The sequence below is a fragment of the Topomyia yanbarensis genome, chromosome 1 (assembly GCF_030247195.1).
Source record: "Topomyia yanbarensis strain Yona2022 chromosome 1, ASM3024719v1, whole genome shotgun sequence".
In the NCBI taxonomy this organism is placed as follows: Eukaryota; Metazoa; Arthropoda; class Insecta; order Diptera; family Culicidae; genus Topomyia; species Topomyia yanbarensis.
In genome coordinates, this window is record NC_080670.1 from 209,974,546 (window position 1) to 209,996,726 (window position 22,181).

At 41.0% G+C, this 22,181-nt stretch overlaps 1 protein-coding gene across 1 annotated transcript in view; it reads right to left on the minus strand.

Moving 5' to 3' along the window:
• Positions 1-21,444, minus strand: part of LOC131690621 (uncharacterized) — a 117,359-nt gene extending 95,915 nt beyond the window's left edge. The window contains exons 1-2 of the mRNA XM_058976542.1: positions 21,394-21,444; positions 20,857-21,280 (exon numbers count right to left, since the gene is read on the minus strand). The gene's annotated coding sequence lies outside the window, so the exon portion shown is untranslated. The remainder of the gene's footprint in view (positions 1-20,856; positions 21,281-21,393) is intronic.
• Between the last annotated feature and the right edge of the window lie 737 nt (positions 21,445-22,181).

Consider the following 22,181-nt stretch of genomic DNA (forward strand, 5'->3'; position numbering starts at 1 on the left):
CAAGTAGGACGACATTCGCAAGTAACATCCGGCTTTTAACATTAAAAGTACTGATTTTCCAATCAGATTCTGTTAAACATTGCCGTACCTTTTGCTGATTGTTTCATCCTACTTATATTTACATTTTTTTGGGGCTATTTTAGAATAACTTGTCATTTTTCAGATGCACTTGAATTTTTTTTTAGACAGCTTGGAGCGATTACGGTGGAAAATGATCCGTGATCAAAATACGGCACAAAATTAAAGTTGTTATCCAGAAACATCGTATACGTCACTGATTGCCACGGTAATTAATTTCCTTCATACGTCAAGTGAATAGCCGCTCTCCCGTCGTGAAACCCCCAATTTCAAACAAACGAAAAGAGCACAGCAAGTGCCCTCATAAACACCACAACAATTATTTTCAGCTTCGTGGTCGGAAACCACGCTGAGCCTGCTACTGAGATACAAATTCCAATCGAGAAAAGGCTTGAATATTGTCAACACCAGACAAGCATCACTTATTTTACCTACCGACCTACCGGAGAGCACAGCTGACAGTCCAGCGTCGTGCTGCGCAGCCTACTGAGATCAGATGCTGATTTTAGTTCCACATGAAACCTTGTTTCGATTAATGTGGAAATTGCTTCGGCTGCAGAATTCATGTACAGCGTCATTATAAAACAATAGCAAAATGCTCTAAAAAAGTTCAGCTCCGTCATCGTAAAAGGTCCTGATATCTTCACCATCATCGACTAATTGACCATCATTGCTTGAGTTGAAAGCAAACAGAGGCCCTTTCAATAATTACCACTCGACTAAACAAACTTTCCTTTTATACACCTATGTTGCTTGCTCTTGGTCAAGGAAACACTACTCACTCACTCACTCACTAGATGCCAGTTGACTGGGTCTGTGTGGTATGAAAATAGTGCCTTAAAGAAACAGAAGAAAAAAAAACCCCAACCAAAACAAATATGAATCACTATCCGCGATTGGAGCTGTTTTCTTCTTTCCACCTGACTGAGTAAAGAAATCCTCCTCGGCCAAAGAAGCCCTTGGAAACGCTCGCAGTCTATTTACGAGCTCGATATGAAAATATGTTTTTTTGCCCTCCATGAATCTCGTACGTTCGGTCAGCGCCTACTAACAGTACCAATTGTAATCTGGTAGGAGCAAGAAGAAAAAAACACAAATCAAGAAACGAACGAATGAATGAATGAATGAACGCTGAAGCGGACGGACGGTCACAAGTGCTACTTGCCCAGTAATGTGAAGGCTTTCTCTCTGCAGATCGGTTGATGATGAGTGGCCCACATGATCAACCAAATGACTACACTCTGGTCAGCAGGACCGAGAATAATTGTGCGGCGGAAATTTCACTTGATGTGGTGAGCGCAGAAAGGGCTTACTGTGGCGCACCTCTTTGAAATATAAACCCTGCATTGCGTGACATCGAAACCTTTTCTATATGTTTTTTTTCGATTAGGCAGCAACATCTAATCCGACCTAACCATATCGACTCTGATTATATTAATTCGATAATTGCACTGCTTGCACCTAAACGCTGAGCACTACCCTAATGATAGATATAAAAGAGCATTGCAACAGGTTCACTCCCTAATAGTACCGCCCGCCGATTCAAATCATCAAGCCTCGGGTCGGCCTTTGCCATTACTGAACTTGGTTAATCTGGCTGCGAGATGCATTTGAAAACAGCAAGATTAGACGCTGCAATAGCGCTAATTTCGCGTGCTTAAATAGCCCATTTCCAACCGACCAACATTGTTAGACTGGCGGTGGCGGCGGCACGCCAGTAGCATTCCCACGCGGCAGACCCGGTTATATTTCTGTTTTTGTTGCCACAGACCGCGAACATATTATGCTATAGATAACAATATGAGCGGATTAGTTCCGGTAGCAATTTTTATAAATTTCGAAATGTTGCTAGATGTTTTTTTTTCCAACCCTGACTGCAACTCACCCCTGCCGATGACAGCTTACTGTAGCAGCAGGGCTGTGCCGAGCAATTTTTGTGTGCGACAAACAGTCAAAACATGGTTGCTATAGTTTCCCCATGGGAAAGAAAGAATACCTTATTGAAAATGACCTTTATTGCTATTTCATAGTTTCAGCCGCACGAACAAACCCATTTTGGGCAGTGACGGTTGGTCGTCGACCTGAGCGAAACAAGAAGTGCTGTAATATATCGACTGCACGAACAAATCGCAAACGGACTTCCTCGAGCTATAACATGGATCCACTATATCCGGTGGCGGGTGGCACATGCCAAACTTTTAGTGGCGAATTACTTTGCAACGGATCATCATCACAATAAACGGAAGAAGAGCGGGCGAGCGGTTGTTAATTGTAATCAATTGCGTGAATGATGCTCGGTGGCGAAGAGTGCGGACAAGATTGCACTTGATTTTAACGCACTGATTGAGTAATCTTTAATTATGGCCGCTCTGTACAGAAGGTGATTGACGCCGAGGCTATTGATATTAGCGTTATCACTCGAAACCGGGTCCGGGTTGGAATATATACACTCAGTTGTGCTAGTGGAAATGAAAATCGTTGTTTTGGCAACTAACAAGTCCAAACAATAGTTTCTAATAACTGAAGCTGAATTAGCTAATCGAAATCAAGCCAGTTCGTAAAATTTCCAACTTCAGCTACACACCAATAGATGGTACTAGTATACATGATGTGATCTGTAAAAAACAAGATTCATGCAAATGCATGCGAAACTCAAAAATGTACAAGTTCGCATTTTTACTTCAATTTTGACCGATATATTAAACAATTTGGTTATACAATGAATGGTAAGACAATGCAACGTGCCTTTGACCATATTGACCAAAATATTAATTACTGATTTTTATCTATTATTTCTACTCAACTGAAATTTTGGGGTAAATATCACAGCTCCATATGCCGAAAATTGAGCAGTCACGTTCGAAACGATTAACACCGAATCTAGACACCATTTACTCACAAACAAACCCACAATCACGAAAAAAAATGTCCCCTCCCGAAAAGGGCAAACAAAACTTCCGACTTTTTCCGCAGCTAACTACCGCAGCCGTGATAGCCTGGAGGCCCGATTGCACACTGTTTTCGTTTACGCCAGGCAAACACAAAAAAGTCACGAATCATCACACCGATTGCTGTTGATTGCGTAACAACCCTGTTGATTATTATTATTGTTTGAACGTAAAAAAGTGACAAATTTTATATTCCACAGCCCCGGGTGACGACGGGTGGTGCGCGTGGCTCTTGAGCGAAACGATCGTTCGTTGATATTTATTGTTTAGTTTTATAATTTAATTACCAAGGCGGGAAACCAGTTCCTCTCGTCTTATTCGCCCATGCTTCTCTTATCCAGTGGGTCGCTGTGTTTTACAAGTTAGGCAAAGTTACAGATTTTTAATGGGTGGAATCTTTATGTAATAGACTCTAAAAATGCACTGGAGAATTCATTATCGCATCGTGGATTTTAAAGTTTCAGCACTCTTGGCAGTAGGGTCACCGATTTCAGATGATGAGAGAAAAAAATATTGAAAAACTTGTGTAGACAAGAGGGATTTTAATATTTCGGGTTCCGATCGTCAGTAACTGACACCAACTTGCTGCCATTTAGACAATATAAAGGGCGAACACGAAATTATTGCGACACCGAAAATGTCATGCCAATTTTCTTATAATGTTTAAAATCAAACCAAAATTTTAGGGTAGTTTTATACATATATTTACTTCAAAAATCAAAAGAAAAGTTAATCGATGGAGCCTTGAGTGTAAAATTGAACGCATTTTCGCTTGATGCCCTCCATCAAAGTCTTTTACAGTGTCATCCGGTACCAGTTTCTCAGTTTTTTTTCCATTTTCTTAACATGTCCTTCTCGTCTTTGACTGTCTTCTTGCTTTTCCGAAGTTCCTGCTTCATCATTGACCAGTACTGCTCCACCGGGCGCAGCTCCGGACAGTTTGGCGGATTCATGTCCTTTGGAACAAAATGGACAGAATTGGCCTCATACCACTCCAGGACACTTTTAGAATAGTGGCATGATGCCAAATCGGAGCTTCATCGTGCTGCTGCAAGAACGGCAAAAGGCGCTTCTCGAGGCACTCAGATTTGTAGATCTCGCCATTTACTGTGCCCTTTGTCACGAAAGGCACACTCCTCAGTCCGCAAGAGCAGATGGCCTGCCAAATGAGATATTTGGAGGCGAACTTGGACATTTTCTTCTTCTTAAATTTGTCGTCCACATAGAACTTGCTCTTGCCGGTGAAAAACTCTAACCCCGTCTTTTGGTTCTCCGGTCCCGGTTTTCTTCCAGCTCCTTTGCCGTGGTCCAACGTCAACCGCTCCTGGAACCGCTTCAACAGTCTGGAGACGGTTGAATGGTGAATGTTCAACATTTTTCCCAACTGCCGGTGCGACAGGTCAGGAAATTCCAGGTGTTTGGAAAGAATTGGTTCTCTCGACTCGACTTTGGTTCACCTCCAATTTCGTTGGATCGAAAAACAGTCGACTTCGAGTTTGACAGCATGTAAACAATACACATCAATGAGAAAGTATGCAAAATTTGGTTGATTTTTACCCAATGGTAAAAAAGCTATGCCATGTTGAATGTGTCGCAATAATTTCGTGTTTGCGCTTTATCCAAACTAACACCAAATTGGCGCCAGTTAGGCACTAAATCCAAGCAGTTATAGATATTCAAATTGGTGTGCGGTGGAAATCAGTGAATCACTACTACTGCCATCTAGTTTACTATTGTCTATAAATAACGGGTATTCAATAAAAAATTAAATTTTTTTCAGTCATGTTGTTAAAAACACAAAAAAGAATTTTTAAACGAATTCAGTATTTTTATTAAAAACATAGTGGTTATTCTTCAAAAAACCTATTTTAATCCACCTAGTTGAGCAACTGTGTTTTTCTCATTTACCCAAACTACACGGAAAAAATTGTTCCCAAAATCGTGAATAAAGTGCCATGAATCCTGGAACAATCACGTTTTTACGTTATGAAAACAAGACCATGAACAAAAATCATGTTTTATAATTATGTTCAATTTCCCATCAGTAACGCCCGCATAACGCTCAGACATGGTTTCCGCCAAGTCATTTCCAATGCGATTTTCAGTACGCGAACTAGTTCACAACTTTATGAACATTATTCATAAAACCAAAGGTTGACTCCTGACGATTTTCATAGTTCACAAAATCAAAATATTCTGGATATGTTCTCGTGAACTATTTCACGTAATTCAAAATTTTATTCATGAATCCATTCAATTCTCGTGAACTAATTCATGATCTCTAACATATTAGGTACGATCCAATATCCATGCTCGCGAAATAGTTTAAAAAATCATCAAATATTCATGTTTTCATGAACTGGTTCATGATTCCTAATATGTCACGATCCAATATCCGTGCTCGTGAACTATTAATCATGAAATGTAATTCATGTATTCATGAACTCATGATACCTAATATAAGTCATACCTCACGTTCGTTTTTGTTAAATAGTTCATGAAATCTTAAAATATTAGTCATGTATTCGTTAATTGGTTCATGATGCCTAGTACATGATTTACAATCTATTTTGCGTGCTGGTGGTATATAGAAGATATCGCTAATCATTAATAATGAAATATTCAAGGTAACTCTAGTAATATATTGGGACCTCGAATTCGTAGATATTCGTTTGATAAGGTTCATGGTGATGTCTGGATAAAAAACGAAAACTGCGATGAGCATCCCAAATAGAACAGAATAACATATCGCGAATCAGTCACATTTTTATGATTCAGTTCGTATTGTCACGTCATTCCGAATAAAAAAGCGATAGTAACCAAACAGTAATAGATCACAATTAGGCGAAGAGAATTTACGAATACTATGATAAAACTGCTGATATCATGAACATTACTCTTACATTATTACTCTTCGTGTCAAATTTGGAAGTATGTTTCAAAATAAAATATTACGATAACATGAACAGAAATTACGAAAATCATGACTAAGTTCCAAAAATTATGAACATTAATTACTCTATTTATGACTCAAATATTACGATAACATGAACAGCAGATACAAGAATCGTGCCTAAGATCCTGAAATCATGAACATGAATCACTCTACTCCTAACTAAAATATCACGATAACGTGAATAGGAGTAACAAATATCGCGACTAAGATCCTGAAATCATGAATTTTAATCCCGCTAGTCTAACAGAAAAATGCGATAGTAAACTCATGAATAAGATAGCACAATAACGTGACGAGAAATCATAGGAATCGCGAAAAAGCTCTTGAAATCATGATCAACATTTGAATGTCGGCTGTGTATTCCCAAATCATGAACTAGAAACACAACGAAACCTAAAGATGTCCCTAAGCCTAACCAAACATTCTAATGTAACGCCATGTACATATTCGGAGCGAACTAGTTTTTTGAAAACACAAATAGATTCATGAATTCGAGGTTTATTATTCATAATTTCAGGAACTTGGTCATGGTTCTCGTAAATCGTTCAGTTCACGCAATCGTACCCATTTATTCCGTTTGTTCTCCGTGTACGATTCCATGGCTGTTTATGTTCAATATAACGGTGAAAATTTCCATTACATATTCAGTACGATTGCACATACATACAATGGATTGACAGCCACGAACTCGAGAAGCTATGTGTCGAAGCTGAAACACTGAAACCCAGCAGTGGATCCAGGAGGAGGGTTCGGGGGGTCCGGACTCCGCAAAAAATTTTCAACTTGTAACAAATTTTAGATTAGTTTCAATTGTAAAGTAGTTTTCAAACTCAAAATCATTTCAAACCACAATTTTCACTAGTTTAACAGACCCACTAAGGAAGTTCATTTTGGAGGAACTAGGAAATATTCTTCGGGGGGGGGGAATGATGAAGGAAGGTGGGTTTAGAGAATGGTGGTGTGTAGTGGGGAGGAGGGTGGTGGTAACCCCTCATCGCATGCCCCTAACTACGCCTCTGTTAAAATACAGAAAACCTATACATTAGTCAAAAAAAATTAGACCGGAATTAGGTTAACTATGTTCAGAGTGATTGCATAACCTTTCTATATGAGAAAGGCAAAAAGATAACACATACACACGTTTTCCGAACTCAACGAAGTGAGTCGAATGGTATAAGAGTGTCGGCAAACAATTTCAAGCAATTTGTAACTCATTTTAATTATGTTTGCATCATTTATACATATATTAATTACCGGTTTATATGGGAATTTCGCATATGGCCGCATACTTCAACCCGTAACATAGAAACCAGAACTCCGATTCAAAGGAAATTTAATAGCATTCAAAAGGGATGTTCTAGCTTTCATTTGAGACTAATTTTGTGAAAATCGAGTCAGATTACCGTAAACTTTTTTCTACAATGAAATGACCATGCGTTTCGTAAAACCATACAAAACGCTCGCGGAGTTCTTGCTGTTTCTACGCCATCTTCGATTGAACCCGTTTTTTAAGGGAGTCCAGAGAGCAATTCCATTGGAGAGGAAAAAAATACGCTCTGTACTTTAATTACAAAAAGGTATTGGAATTATTCTAATTTTTTATTGAACACCCGTTAGTTCGACAGTTGCATTACATCGATCACTGCGGCATCTATAGCACTAGTTTACAATAAAATTAAGAGAAGAGGTAGTTTCTAGACTATTTTAAGATCCGCAGCAGCAATGTCGGATGTGAGGACATGTCTAAATTTTCGTCAATACCTTGGGGATAATAGAATGTAGCCGGCAACCAAGTTTCACAATGCTTCAAGAAGTTTGCCAACCTTGGGGTGTCTTTTGACGTGAATTACAGAAACACACTGGAATCCTGGAATGGAGCAATGCAAAGGAATGTAAACTAATGTAATCAGGTATGATTTCTTAGATAAACCACTCAAGGACTCCGTATTTTCTGGGGCATTGCAGGCTTCACCGAACGCATAGCCTCAATAGAGTTAAGTTTATCCTGAATAGTAGGTAATTCTGCAGCGTAAACTGAAGCAGGATCATTGAACTTAATAGAAACGGTGGTATTTTCATTGAAGGTATCGAATCCATCAAGCTTTGATCCAACAGTGTGGAATATTTTATTGCAGTCGACTTCGCGGAATTTATTATAAATATCACTTGCGGGCGTATATAATCCATGATTTCAAGAATTTCAGACCCCAAGATATTCAAATGAAAAGACCCGACTAATCGTTACACCGATTAGTAGAAGCTGGGGTTGGGCCGGCTCACGCTTCCTAGAAAAAACGACCTGCGCTGTTTTCTACTTGGAGACACCTCAACACCTAGCTGAAGAGTTCAAACCGACAACATGTTCAAAGTATCTTGCACTGGTTCCTCTGCTTTTGCGGACACTAAATCGATCATAGCTTACCATCAAGCTATGTGCTTCGACCCAGTTGTCGAGGTGGAACTCGAACAACTTGCGGATACAGAACAATATTTCTATCGGCCGATATGAGTTGTGGTCGGAGGCTGCTTGGTTTTGATATGACGATGACCTCCACTGCATTCAGTCCTGAGGGACAATGTTACTCACAACTTATCGAATAAATTCAACAAACGTTTTTTAGCAGAATCCGGCAGATTTTTCGACAAGTTGCGTTTTATTCTCCCTAACCCCGGAGTCTTATTGTTGCATAACAAAAGAGAATTCCACCATCGAAAACGATGATTCGTACCGTTACGGGACTCGACACGTAGGTCTTCTGTGCCGGTACGGAGTCCTGACAAACTTTTTTGGCAGAATTGAATATCCAGCTGTTGGAGTTTTCCACGCTTTTGTTGGTATTGTTTCAGTTTCACATTAGACGGCCCAGAAAAATACTGAATTTTTGAAAACTCATTCGGCCCACCCCTGAGTCGCTTGTTAGTCGCACCAGGAGTACTTGATCCAAATTTGAAGCAAGTCGGACAAGCCTACCTAGATTTTTCGACAATTTACGCGGAAAAACCTACTAGCTCGCATTTTTAACGCTAGGCGGCACTATGTACATCTTAATCTCATTGTTAGCGAAAATAAGAAAGATAATTTAATTGTCTACAACTTTGTCGAAGACTGCTAGTTAATGTGGCTTTGTTAAAAGTAGTTGTTAAACTTTTAACGAAGTGATGTCTGAGTCAGTTTTGCATGGAGCCTAGCAGTGCATGGTTGCGTATCAGTATTCGATTCCCACGAACTAAACATTTTTGTGAAATAATGGTTTGATTTAGCTGAATAGTATATTGAGAAGAATTGTAGTACATGATACGATTTATGCTTTGCTAAAAAAAATTAGTTCCTCCTGTGGCAGCGTAGAGGACGCCAACACTAACTTTTCATAGAAGAGATATTGAATGTCGGGATGTTCGGAAGAATTACTGAAAAATGCTTGTTCTACAACTTTGTAGAAAATACCTAATTTCTATCTCTCTCCGTTGAGAAGTTAGTGATTGCGCCCTCTGTGCGATAACATGTAGAACTGAAATGTTCTAACCAAAACATGACTCGTATTATTAACTATAGTTCTTCTGACCAAGCTATTGAGCTAAACCTAATCCTTATTCCACGAAAATGTTTAGTTCGTGGGAATCGAGGGCTGATACATAACCATGCACTGCTGGGCCCCATGTAAAGCTGACTTAGTTATCACTTCGCTAAAAGTTTAAAAATTTCTTTCAACAAAGCCGGATTCACTAGCAGTCTTCGACAAAGTTGTATACAATTAAATTCTTATTTGCACTGATAATACGATTCATACAGTGCTACCTAGCGGCGAAAAAACGGGTTTTCTCCATGTAAATTTGGAGCAAATACTCCTGGTAGAACTAGGAATCGAGTCAGGGATGGGCCGACTGGGGTCATTTTTTTTCTTGTCACTATTGCACATGCGTCCCTCAGTGTTCGATGTTTCTCTCGTTAACCCGTCAATGAACCGGTGGCAGTATCCACGTTTTTGGCTTTCATCAAACGACGTTAATAGTTATCGGGTGTATCTTCTTCTCGATAGGCCTTATATGCGTTCGATAGCTCTGGATATGACGGTGGTATAGCTGTTCTGCTCAATATTTCGTGTGAGGTCATACGGAGCATGGATTACTGTCCTTATATCAAGAGGAGGTTAATTCGATAGAAGTCAGCAATTTTTAATCCCCACAAATGCTCCTTCATAGGGGTCTTCTCGATTCAAGTAGATAACCTTGAAAACGCCGTTGTGTATTTCATCGACCTTTCAAATGCACTTTGCCAATTTCACATTACCATCGTCGAGATTACCAGAGAATTAATCACAGTCTCGGTTTACTTGCACACTGACCCACCAGTATGACACAGGAAGCTCCGTCTGTTTTATTAACTTTACCGACGAACATCCCAATCGCTGCCCGCTAATTCATACGTATTTAAATAATTGATAAACAAGCGGCTTGCAAAACGCTCAAACAGCGCACTTGTTGCCCACCATCGAAGCAACCACAGCACACAAACTGACAGACGGGCTTGACCAACCTAGACTGCTGCTGCTGCTACTGCACACGCAGCCTACAATAATTCTATAGAATTAAGGGGTGCAATCTACTCTATGGGGCAATTTCCCGGGAGGGTGATCTGAGAGCATACGCAACATACCAACATGGTGATGGTCAAACCCCGGTGGGCAACCCCCACAAAATTAAGGGGTTCGTGTCTTTTGCTTGTGAAATCTATTCTGCTTTGTTGCTACTATTTTTTTCTGCTGGCCTGTGAACAAGGGATCCCCCTTCGAGTGCGCGGCGGCTAGCCCATTATGCCATCGCGCGATTCGACTGCAACGTACAATTTGTAAAACGCGCATTCCGTTAAACGCGCCCAATCACGCAATTCGCATTTCGAAAAGTCTGGGGCAAAAAGCTGGGTTATGTAAGCGTGATCGCCTTTATTGAAAAAAAAAAAAAGGAATGCTTTCCATTCTGGGTGTAATCGATCCCTTTTAGAAAAGAAAAAAAGCGCACATATTGTTGAAAGACGAGAAGCCTGTGTAACGGCTCGTTCGTTTTTTTTTCGCCAGCGGCAATCGAAGAAAGTTGTTTTGTCTAAATACGGGTGAATGTTGACTCTAATCAAGCCTCAAGCGGCCGATGGCGAAATGAAACCTAACCCAGGCCTGACGTATAAGCTTTCGACTAGAAGCTCATAACCGAATGTGAAGGTAAACTGAAATGTGCAACCGAGAGAGAGAGAGAAAAAAAACGGGGTTCGCCCTTATCGGATCGAAAACTGATGCAACACGATCCTAGCAGGCTTCGATCGATATCGGGTCGATGGTTTTTTCTTTGTAATATGATGTCATCGGGTGTGTGTGTGAGTGTGATATGCGGGGATTCGCTACTTTTACAAGGGTCCGACACCTGTGTTTACAAAGGTGTCGAGAGGAAAAAAAACACAACAACCTGTCTGTCACTGTGGTGATCAAACCAGATATATGAGGCAATTGAGATAGTCCAGCGGACAAACTAAAACCGGATTGGTGTGCGCAGATTGTTGATAAGGTACCTGTGAACTTGGACCGAACACCGGGAGGTTTGTGTGTGATTTATGGTGCGTTTCGACATATTTCAAGGAGAACAAAAACTGGCTTGAAACGGCATATGAAGAATACTTTTTGCGGAGACATCACGAATGAACTCGAATTGTTCCGTCTTGACAGTTTATTTGTCTTGTTTGGATGGACTTAATGTCTTTGTGCTGTACGTCGTGAAAACAAGGGAGCAGCAATCGCAATCGAGGAGATTAGAACAATTTTTGCCTTTCTCATATAGAAAGGTTATGCAATCACTCTGAAAAACGTCAACCTAATCCCGGCCCGGAGGCCGAGTGTCATATCCCATTCGACTCAGTTCGTCGAGATCGGAAAAAGTCTGTATGTGTGTGTGTATGTGTGTATGTATGTGTGTGTGTATGTGTGTGTGTATGTATGCGCGTATGTGTCAAATAATGTCACTCATTTTTCTCAGAGATGGCTGGACCGATTTGCCCAAACTTAGTCTCAAATGAAAGGTGCAACCTTCCCATCGGCTGCTATTGAATTTTGGATCGATCGGAATTCTGGTTCCGGAATTACGGGTTTCAGAGTGCGGCCACACAGAAATTTCTCATAAAAACTATAGGAAAAATTAAAAATAGAATTTTTATTTTTGATGCTAAATGTATTCAAGGTGCACAAAACGTCGAGATTTGATGCAAACACGAAAAAAATTTGACGCAGGTTCACTTTTTTGGATTTTGCACATTTTTGCCTTTCTCATATAGAAAGGTTATGCAATCACTCTGAAAACGTCAACCTAATCCCGTCCAAATTTTTTTTTCGACTCGCATAAGGTTTCTGGATTTTAACAGGGGCGTAGTTGATGGTTTACGGAGAGGGGTTACACCCCCCCCCCCCCTCTACTGTTCACTCCCCTCCTTTAAAAATCTCCTTAAATCACCCCTCAGACCACCACCTCATACCCCTCCCTTTCAACCCCATCATCTTTAAACCACCACTATATTACAAAGCATACCAATTTAAGCTGGGGAGTCGTTCGTTCATGGGACTTTCGCCCTCCTCATATACCCATCCCCGCATGACAAAATGAGCTAGCAAGCAGATAACATTGATCTAATGCTGATTAAGCTAATGGAGTATGATATTTTTTTGTTTCAAGTGTTTCACCGTCGACACGTAGCTCATCAAGTTCGTGGCTGGCATGCCATTGTGTATAAGTGCAAAGTGTACTAAGAATGTAATGGACATTTCCACAATTATGTTGAACATAAAAAGCCTCCGTGCCATAGTTTAGAGAAATGAGAAAGGCACAATTGCACCGCTAGGTGGATTAAAACAGGTTTTTTTAGACGAGATTCAGTGTTTATTCTGGATTGCTTAAGGTTTTGCCAATTTTTTTTTGGTGCATAACCTGTTGTCAGCGGTACAAAGTCCATCGATTTGAGCGATCTCTTTGCCGCCGATTGTACCTGTTTAGTTAAAGCCTGCTCATCACTGATAACGATGTTGAACTGGTGGTGCCACGTTGCTTATGCACTTCGGACTGGGGCTCTTTTGTTTCGCCTGGTCCCCAATTCATTTCATACAAAATTGGATGGGACCTGTCTTTAAAGGAATCAGCTTTGGGTCCTGCATGATGGCCGTCATGAATGCGGTTCGGTGCATTTGTCCAACTGCCACAAAAACTGACTCTCTGTCAGCTTAGCGATTACTTGCGACGCTGTTGACTTGAAACCGCGCTACAACCTTCATCAAACCTCACAAATTCGGTGTGCTCTACACTGTACCGTCGAGTATTTAGTAATTCCTACACTAAATAACCCCGTGTTGCAGAAAGACTATCATGACGAGAGTGCAGCCTGGATATATTATCAAAACATTCAGGGTTTGAAGACAAGAATCTACGGGTTTTTCTTGTTCTTGCATTTATTCGGAACATTATCCAACGGTTTCCGATGTGACCGAAGCCCCCTCAATACCAATAAATCACGTTGTGGCGGTGTTTTGATTGCTGTATCAAAAGAACATGCTAGCTCCGAAATTGAACCGGCGAATGGTCGCTGTATATAGCAAGTATGTGCCAGTTTTTACTTCTGCGGCAGAGTCCTACGTGCGCAGCTAGCTTACTGCGTTTTCTCTCAGTTTATGAATAAATCTGGAGTCCCCCAAGGTAGCAACATGGGACCACTGCTGTTTGTGCTGTTTTTCAATGATGCTATTTTGCTGCTTGGTATTGGATTCAAACTGTTTACGCAGATGATTTGAAGCTGTACCTTGTAATCCGCTCTATCTTCAAGGTATTTGGATATTTACGTTAGCTGGTACCGACGAAACTAATTCAGAGTCAGCATTTCGAAATGTCAAATCACCTTCCACCGCATAACTAATTTGATATTTTACGAGCACAAAATCAATGAGTAAATGCTCAATAGAGTTGATTACGTTGGCGACCTTGGCATCTTGTTAGATGCTACGTTCAATCCGCAATCGGCTATAATCTCAAAAGCAACTCGACAGTTCGGCTTTATTTCCAAAATCGATCGGGACTTTAAGAACCCTCACTGTTTGAAGACGTTATATTGCTCGCTGGTACGCCCTTTACTCAAAAATGCATGCCTGATTTGGTCTCCTTACCAGCTAGAATCTCAGAATTGATCGCGTGTAGAAAGAAGAGAACTTCTCTGACGGAGTCCCATGGAACTATCACCGTACCGGGATCGTTGTCGCCAGATTGGTCTTGACCCACTGGAGCGATACAGGAAAACACAGGATCAAGCAGTATCTGTGGCAAAACTACTGAACAACGGAATCGACTCGCCGACGAAACTGTCCTTGCTAGACTTTCGCCCCTCGCAACGATCCCTGCCGCTCTACTGGCCTACTCCAGGCTAGATTTCTCCGAATGACATTTGGGCGCAACGATCCGATAACATTCGAATTTTCTCCTTAGTCGAACATCTGTTTAGTTTTGGTGAGCCATCGCATAATCTTGCTCAGAAAGTGCTGCAGTCCTCAATTTTTTCGAGAGTTGTTCTACTGGAACTTAGATCTATTGTATGGGAAGGTCTCCCCGTTAGAATCATTAACTACAATTGCAGACGAGGTGGTAAATGTCACCCATTAAAACACTGCTTAAGGCCAATTGCAGCGGGCCGTGATTCTGCTTCTGGTATTCATTGTACAGTTCTGACTTCACAATCGCGTGTATCACCGCGAAAGGCTCGAGCGTTTGTACGTTAACGTGCTCGATAGCGTGTGCGTTTGCTAGCGTGTATGTAGCTTCGCGTTCATAAATTCGATTTTATAACCGAGTGTCTATTCGCATATTCACGTGTGTGCTATAGGACAATTGCGCGCGGACCGGGAATATGATGCTTAATTTTCAGTGCACGGTTCAGATGCTAGAAGAGAGCGAGTTCCCCCACATCACTAGAGTTCCCGGTTATGTCGCCATGGAACATCTGTCTAGTGAATATGGGCGCCATTTTTTCGATTGGTCCAACTGAAAGCATGAGTCTAGGCTGCTAGGACGGAGGGTAGTGGCTTCCAGACGTGACCGATTCATGATCGCGCGATCGGTGGGTTAATGCTTGAAAAGGCGTTTGTAAGTTCATAGGTGCTAAAGCGTTCACTTTATTACAGGGGTGTTTAAATGTGGGCGAGATCGCGGGCGTACTTATGTGCAGATGATTGCAATTTTATGATCGCGTTTGTGACCAGGATTGTGTTATCGCGAGGTCCACGAGTGTTTGTACGTTTGAAATGGGAGAGATTGTGACTGTATATGAGAGAATATGCAATTAAATGTGTTAGTGAGTGTTAGTATGAAACCAATTTAAGATATAGTAATAAAAGGCAACATGACATGCCGAATAAAAAAATGCAGAGATTATTTAGAAGTGTATAGATTGACCGTTATTATTTTTGGTATACATGAGTAGAGGAAAAGAAAAAAAACAGGTCAATGGAGTAGAAGAAAAGAACACATGTAACAAGCAATCAGACTACTTTAACTCGTCTAAATGCTAGTAAATGATGTGTTTTTACCATTACCGACAATTGCATTCTGTTAGAATTATATCATGATATGCTAACCGGAAATTAGAACTTAATTTATCCAATCCGATTTTCCTGAATGTATCGAATGCACAAATTGCACACCGGAAGGATTACTCACTATTCTATCATATATGCCAATTCTGTATCCATTCCCTGACCCAGCACACAAATACACGAACTTTAACCCATATAGTCCAACGATTCCAAATATTGTCTGGATGATACCCTGAACAGGTCGTTAGGCTCTTCAATCATAAGATGTTTATTAGGGTGTGCACGATGACGAAGTCGATCGATAAATGGACACATAATGACGCCCACTGTGAGCCGTTTCCACCAGCACTGCCATTAACCCATTATAACCCAGGGGTTTCAAAAAGTGAGCCAAATGCAGTTATATCTTCAATTCCACCAACAAATATATCAAAGATTATGGGAAAAATAAAATCACCGCTTAAAATGGTTTTGAGAATGAAAATTTCTCGTGCAAAAAATTTCGTGCGCTTGAATAAAAACAACAAATTTTAAGTTGTTTGACATATTTCTTCAGATTTTCTGATAGACAACACTTCTTTTACATGTGTAGGAACGTTTTGTCACATATTGGAATTATTAGCAGGAATTCCAACAATAAAATTCAATTAAATGTATTGCTTACTTTTCAGCCGCCATTTGCCCCAACTATACACGTTTCAAAAATGTAAATAAAATTATAAAAAATGGCAGTTGTCTTGTTTCACAATGAAATATGAGGTGCAATGATCCCATTAGTGCAATAATAAAGTAGTTAGATGCCAAAATTCTGCAGTAAATACGCGTTAAACGAAAGATAGATCTGCGTATGAAATTTCATACGCTAGGATATAATGGGTTAAACCGTGGAAGAATATCTGCGAGCACAACTCACAGGGGAAAAGTCAATCCACGTTGACGCGCCAGTCGGCCACGACAGCGCGCTCAGACTAATGTCAGGCTAGTTGGGGCTGGTGCACAGTATAATAAAACACCAAACATAAAAAAGGCTCATAAGCCCTCTCGGTCTCCTTGATGCAGCACTATCGAGGCGTAATGCAATAACCATTTTAAAGAGAAATTGTCTGTCAGAGGTACTTTAGTACTGATGCACGAAATAAGCTTGATGATGTTTGCAATACCGTCAAACCCATCAACTTAGGGCAGGGAGGGACTATCGCAGTCCTCAATTTTGTAATTTTATATCTTGACAATTATTCATTAAAATAGTCATAGAGACTATTTCTTGTCAGATGGATTATCTAAATAGAAATGAAAATAATCTGTAAGGTACATGCTACAGATTTTGATTGAGTCTGTAGCTGCAGGTGCCTTGCCAGATCATCAACTCCCGGCCGAATTTAGAAGGAAAAATAAATCGGAAACCTGCCAGAAAACTATCTACGTTTCGTTGTTCATAAGAAGGCATCTTTTAGAAAACAGACAGACGTTCCGGGAAACGTTTCAGCGTTGCACAGATGACGGTTTGGACCATTTTCAATTCTTTTATGATTCTCATGTCGAGTTTTCACTTTTTTTTTGTACAGAATTGCTCTAATTGTCAACTTCAACTCCATCGGAATTCCGCAACTGCGAAAATGCGTAAACACAAACACCCTCATCCCCTGTCGAGCCCACCCAACGAGTATGATGTCAAGTTTTACCTAGAAAGATCGACTTGCTCTTGGGTGGACTTTTTTCTGACCAAAATTCAACTACTTAATGTAATACAAATTGCAAAGGACCCGGCATAATAGTATTCAGCCGTGGCTGAAATTACGAAGCTTGGATCTGACAAGGTTTGCGTTGTTTTATGTGACATTAGAGTACCGACTATATGTACCTACTCGAGAAGTGGAAATTGACGGCGTGGTCACCTATTGGAGCCCCCCCACCGTCGAAGACTTTCAGAAGCACGTAGTTTCTTTGTTTCAATGACTTTTGGCTTCAGTCAGTTAAGATGCTTAAATACGAGCTCTCGCGTTCGATATCGTTCGCAGATGGGTCTATTCTGCCTACCTACGTCTATATTGACAAGATTAGTCTGTCTGTTCACCTTTTAGAACAACGGATCATGAATAGCTCTATATATAAAATATTGGGTTGGCTAAGCCTGTGCCACTTGTTCAGAAATCGTTTTGTCTTCTAGTGATATTACTGGACTCACAGAGTAATTTTTGCGTTTTTTGGCGAGGGTTACCAACACATCGAGCACGTTGTTTGGTCGTGTGCTGTATATGGTGGTGCTAAGTTTTTTAGAAGATTCCCAACGTGCACGAGAAAGACCGCCAAACGTTCTAGCTTGTGACATTTTGACAAACCGAGAACTGTAACATCACCACTTTTTGACAATTGTACGAGCGCTCAAAAGCGCATGGAAAATATATTGGTACAAGTGAAACTAAAATCGATACAGGCGACATATAAACGCCCACCGCGATAAAAAGAATGCTCATAAAACATATAAGAGCTCGAGCCTTTCGCGATAATACAAACCGTGTCGCAAATGCGATCATTTACGTTATGCTCAAGATTTCGCAGTCATAAAAATTCCCCAGCGATTAAGTATTCGTTGACTAGCACTTACAAATTTATATACACGGTCTCAAGTGCATCTCAACATGAAAACGCCTGTTTCCGCGCGAGCATTATTCGGCCACGTCCGGAAGCTCCTACCCTTGGTCCTGGCGGCCTAGATCCATGCCTTTAGTTGGACAATTCTCAAAAAATAAGCCCGCTTCCACGCAAATTTTCAATAACTGCACGGTACATGTTACAGATCTTGGGTTAATCCGTAATCTAAATAGTTCCTTGTCAGATCATCAATTTTCGGGCGAATTTAGCTGGGAAACTAAATAAGGATTCCTGTGGTGTGTAGTAATCCAGATAATAGGTTTCGTCGTGCAACGTAAAACATCCGGGCGCGTTCTCTGGCCACTGGATTTTGCTTCATAATTCTGTTCGGCTACTTGGAGACACGGAATGAATGGTAACCTGATCGTAGATGGATCCTCTGGACAGTCTTTCGTTTCTGTTGCTCGACTTCAACACCTTCTTGTTTAGTTGCCACATATTGACCTTTTTTCCTGAGATTTTTAACGGGTTTTCGACTTGGGTGTCCAGAATCAATTTTCTTTTCTCGTTTTACATCAATCACTACTTTTTCTAAATTAGTTATTGAACTTTCGTTTCGATTTCGTCTCATCAGAATCCGACACTAACTTAGTGACAAGACCTAGCTAGCGCCTGATTGGCGACAGCTCTAAAAACGTGGACACAATTTGTGCTCCTGAGCAAACACCTAGTCAAGCGTGATGTCCCGCAAGAATATTACTGCACGTGTCGAGATAAAACTATTCTACCAGACGCTGGGCTTTGATTACCAAAGTTTTGTTTGCAACGAACCACATGTACAAATTACCATACAATTTCCAAAGAGCAAAATTCTCATAACTTTCTCTTCCATTCCACGCAGCTCTCTGATCTGTTGTTCGCCATTTAGTTCCACACTGTTGGCAACTAATAACCCTTAAAATGTAGCACGAAACAAGCCCAACAATGTGATTAAATAGCTTCCACCAGTAAGGTGGCAGGTAATGTGCATTTTTCAACAGCTTTTGTGACACCCTTCCCTAGGCGTCTCAATGAAGCTACGAGGGTTTTCGGCTATTATGCGAGCACATACAGCCTCCTTCGATTGTCATTCCTTATTCACACACGCTCTCGGCTATCCGCACTTTCCTTTATGCAAACAAATCGCAAAACTGCTTATTTGTCTCGCACGAACCTCTCTCGGGCGAACAAAATAAAAATGTCAAACGGAAATTGCTGCGTTTTAACCTGCAGATATATCATTCACGCGGATAGCGAAGAGATTGCAGATTACATTGGACCGGAATTACTTTCAAGTCACGTTTCTCACTACGAATTTGACGTTTTGTAGCGAAACAAGTGTGAACTTACGAAATCAAATCTAACATCTGGGTGCGAACGTGTTTGCTCTCCGACGGTTTCGAATGGTCGGTTGTCCCTCTCGGTAGCGCACAGGAGGCGGTCGACGACAATGGCCTGCTACTACTACCGCACGATATGTCAAGACAATCTACAAAACAACTCTCACTCTCACCCATTCCGTTCAGTCAGTCAGTCAGTCTCCGAAAGCAAAACCAGCCGCCTACGACGATCACGCGCCGATGAAGAGGTTAGAAAAAATCGCATATTTTACAGACTTTTCTTCTTCCGTTTACTATCACTGCGTACGGATAGAGCCGGGCTACCATAGAGATGGTTGCACTGCAGACAACGCTATTGTTTTCGACTCGACCGTGCACCCATCCACCTCCCGATCTGCCGGACGGAGTTTTGCTATTCAAAGTGGCGCCACCTGCTGCACTCAAAGTTTCTTTATGTGCTGCTCTCTGCACAGATACGTTACTGACACTGCTGCTGCTGCTGAGGAATAGGAACGAGTGTGGGTGGGACGCGGGGTAAGAGGTCCATTGTCAAGAAATTCCGTTGAATGCAACGCGGCGGCGGTGCACCAATCGGGTTACGGTTGAAAGGGAAAGGGCGTTTGTGGAAACCTCAGAACGGTGAGAAGTGTAATTTGTGTGAAGTATGTTAATTGTTTAATGAAGGGGTGAAATTGAAACAGTTTCATTCAATCTGGGCCCGTTTCGAGATGGCAATTTTCGGAGTGGTTTCCTTCGTCAACTAATAGGCAGCTAAGCTGACATTCGCTGAGTGTTGGGCGTGCTTCTTTGCAAATTGGAGTGTTCGTCGAGTGACTAAAAAGTTCTGCTTATAAAGATTTGAGTAATGACATTACTGGAATTGTATGGAAATTCCGTAATTACTCGTCTTACACGATCATTAAAAGTGGCATCACTGCTCGCTAATGACATTACTAACGCCTCGGCGGTACACAGTAAAATAAAACAACACAGACTGTTGTTATCTCTAGACAAAATCAACGCAAAATTCAAACGTCAAAACGGTTTAATACCCACGCGGCTGGATAAGACTATAACATAACAAAAGCGATCGTTTACGAGCAAGCCTATGAAAAAAGTTTTTTCGTTAGGTAATTCCACCGAACGGATGTTCCAAATGTCAATCCGTAGAAATTTCCACTTCGTACGGCTACATCACAACACCGAGATGTGAAAAAGTTTAAAAACCATAACCAAATATCGTTCCGATCCGGTCTGAATCAGCCCAGAGCCAACTTAACCCATATCATATGGGAACTTACCGTTACCATGCCAACAACAGCAGCATCAGCGTTTCCTCCGGAATTGATTGGCTCCTCCTCGTCGATTCACAAAGAAGAAACACCTTTAAGCCGTCCGAATGTTGCATTCCATATCATCAGTTCTGGACCATGTCTATTCAATTCAAACACACACACAAATGCACGGACGGGTCAGACGAATTCCCGCTACAGCAGCTCCACTTGGGCGCTATTTTTTTGTTATTAATTCCAGCTTTTCACCAATACACACGAGCGTTTCTTTCGTTTCATCACCGAAACGAGCACCAAGTTGTGGCCTAAAATAACTGCACTGCACTTTTGCTGTTTGTCGAATTTCGTGGGACCACACACAGAGGGCCGCAAACGTCAAGCTGGGGTCAAAAACACTCTCCAAACAAAGCACACGTTGCTCACTGTTTGACCGCTGAAACAAAAGAAAAAAGAAATAAAATTAATCAATTATTGAGCAAAGACACGAATCGGGTGTGAAAAGAGTTGCAGATGGATTAGAGATTGAAGAATATAAAGCGAACAAACCCAATGTGTATTCGACCAAACACAAAACACAACACGTGGCTGCACCTGACTGACCGACCAGGCGAAGTGTCAGACGGATAATGCGCTGGCGGCCTGCTTAGATTTGGTGCAGTCAATATTTTGATGGGCAAAAAAAACGTTATAAAATAAACACCTTTGTTTACGGCTGACCGACTTGATACATCGCGATCGATTGGTGGGAGAGGTGATAGTTGGAGACGATGCGATTTTGTAGAGCGATTGCATGCATGCGCGAAAGTATGCTCATGTTTGGAAATTCTTATGTTTTATGCTCTATTTGTCCGGGTAATTAACATGTTGTCGGTGGCTAATTTATGCGAGTGTTAAAATCATTATTTGAGCAGTTTTTTTTTGAGTTATCGAATTATTTTCCATGCCAATATTTCGACAAACCTCTAGTTACAACTCTAAAAGTTAAATTTTAAGGGACGTGAAATAAAATGCTAATTCAGCTGAAATGCTTGAGAAAGGTTTTTTTTCCTCCAACGTCAATGACATAACGGCTCTTCCCAAGACACTAGACGGACCTAACCAAAACGAAAAGGCTTACGCCCACGCTTTTATTTTTCTTGAAACAAAGCAAGCCTAGATAAAAATGTCACAACCTCAAACATAATCTCATTGTGATTGCAGCTGTGACCAAATGCATAAAGCTTCTATTATGGCTTTTGACGACAACGATTATAATTTGTGATTGCACTCATTTTGACGCACAATTTCTTCAGCTACAGAAAAAGATAAATATAAAGCGAAATCCTCATAAAAAT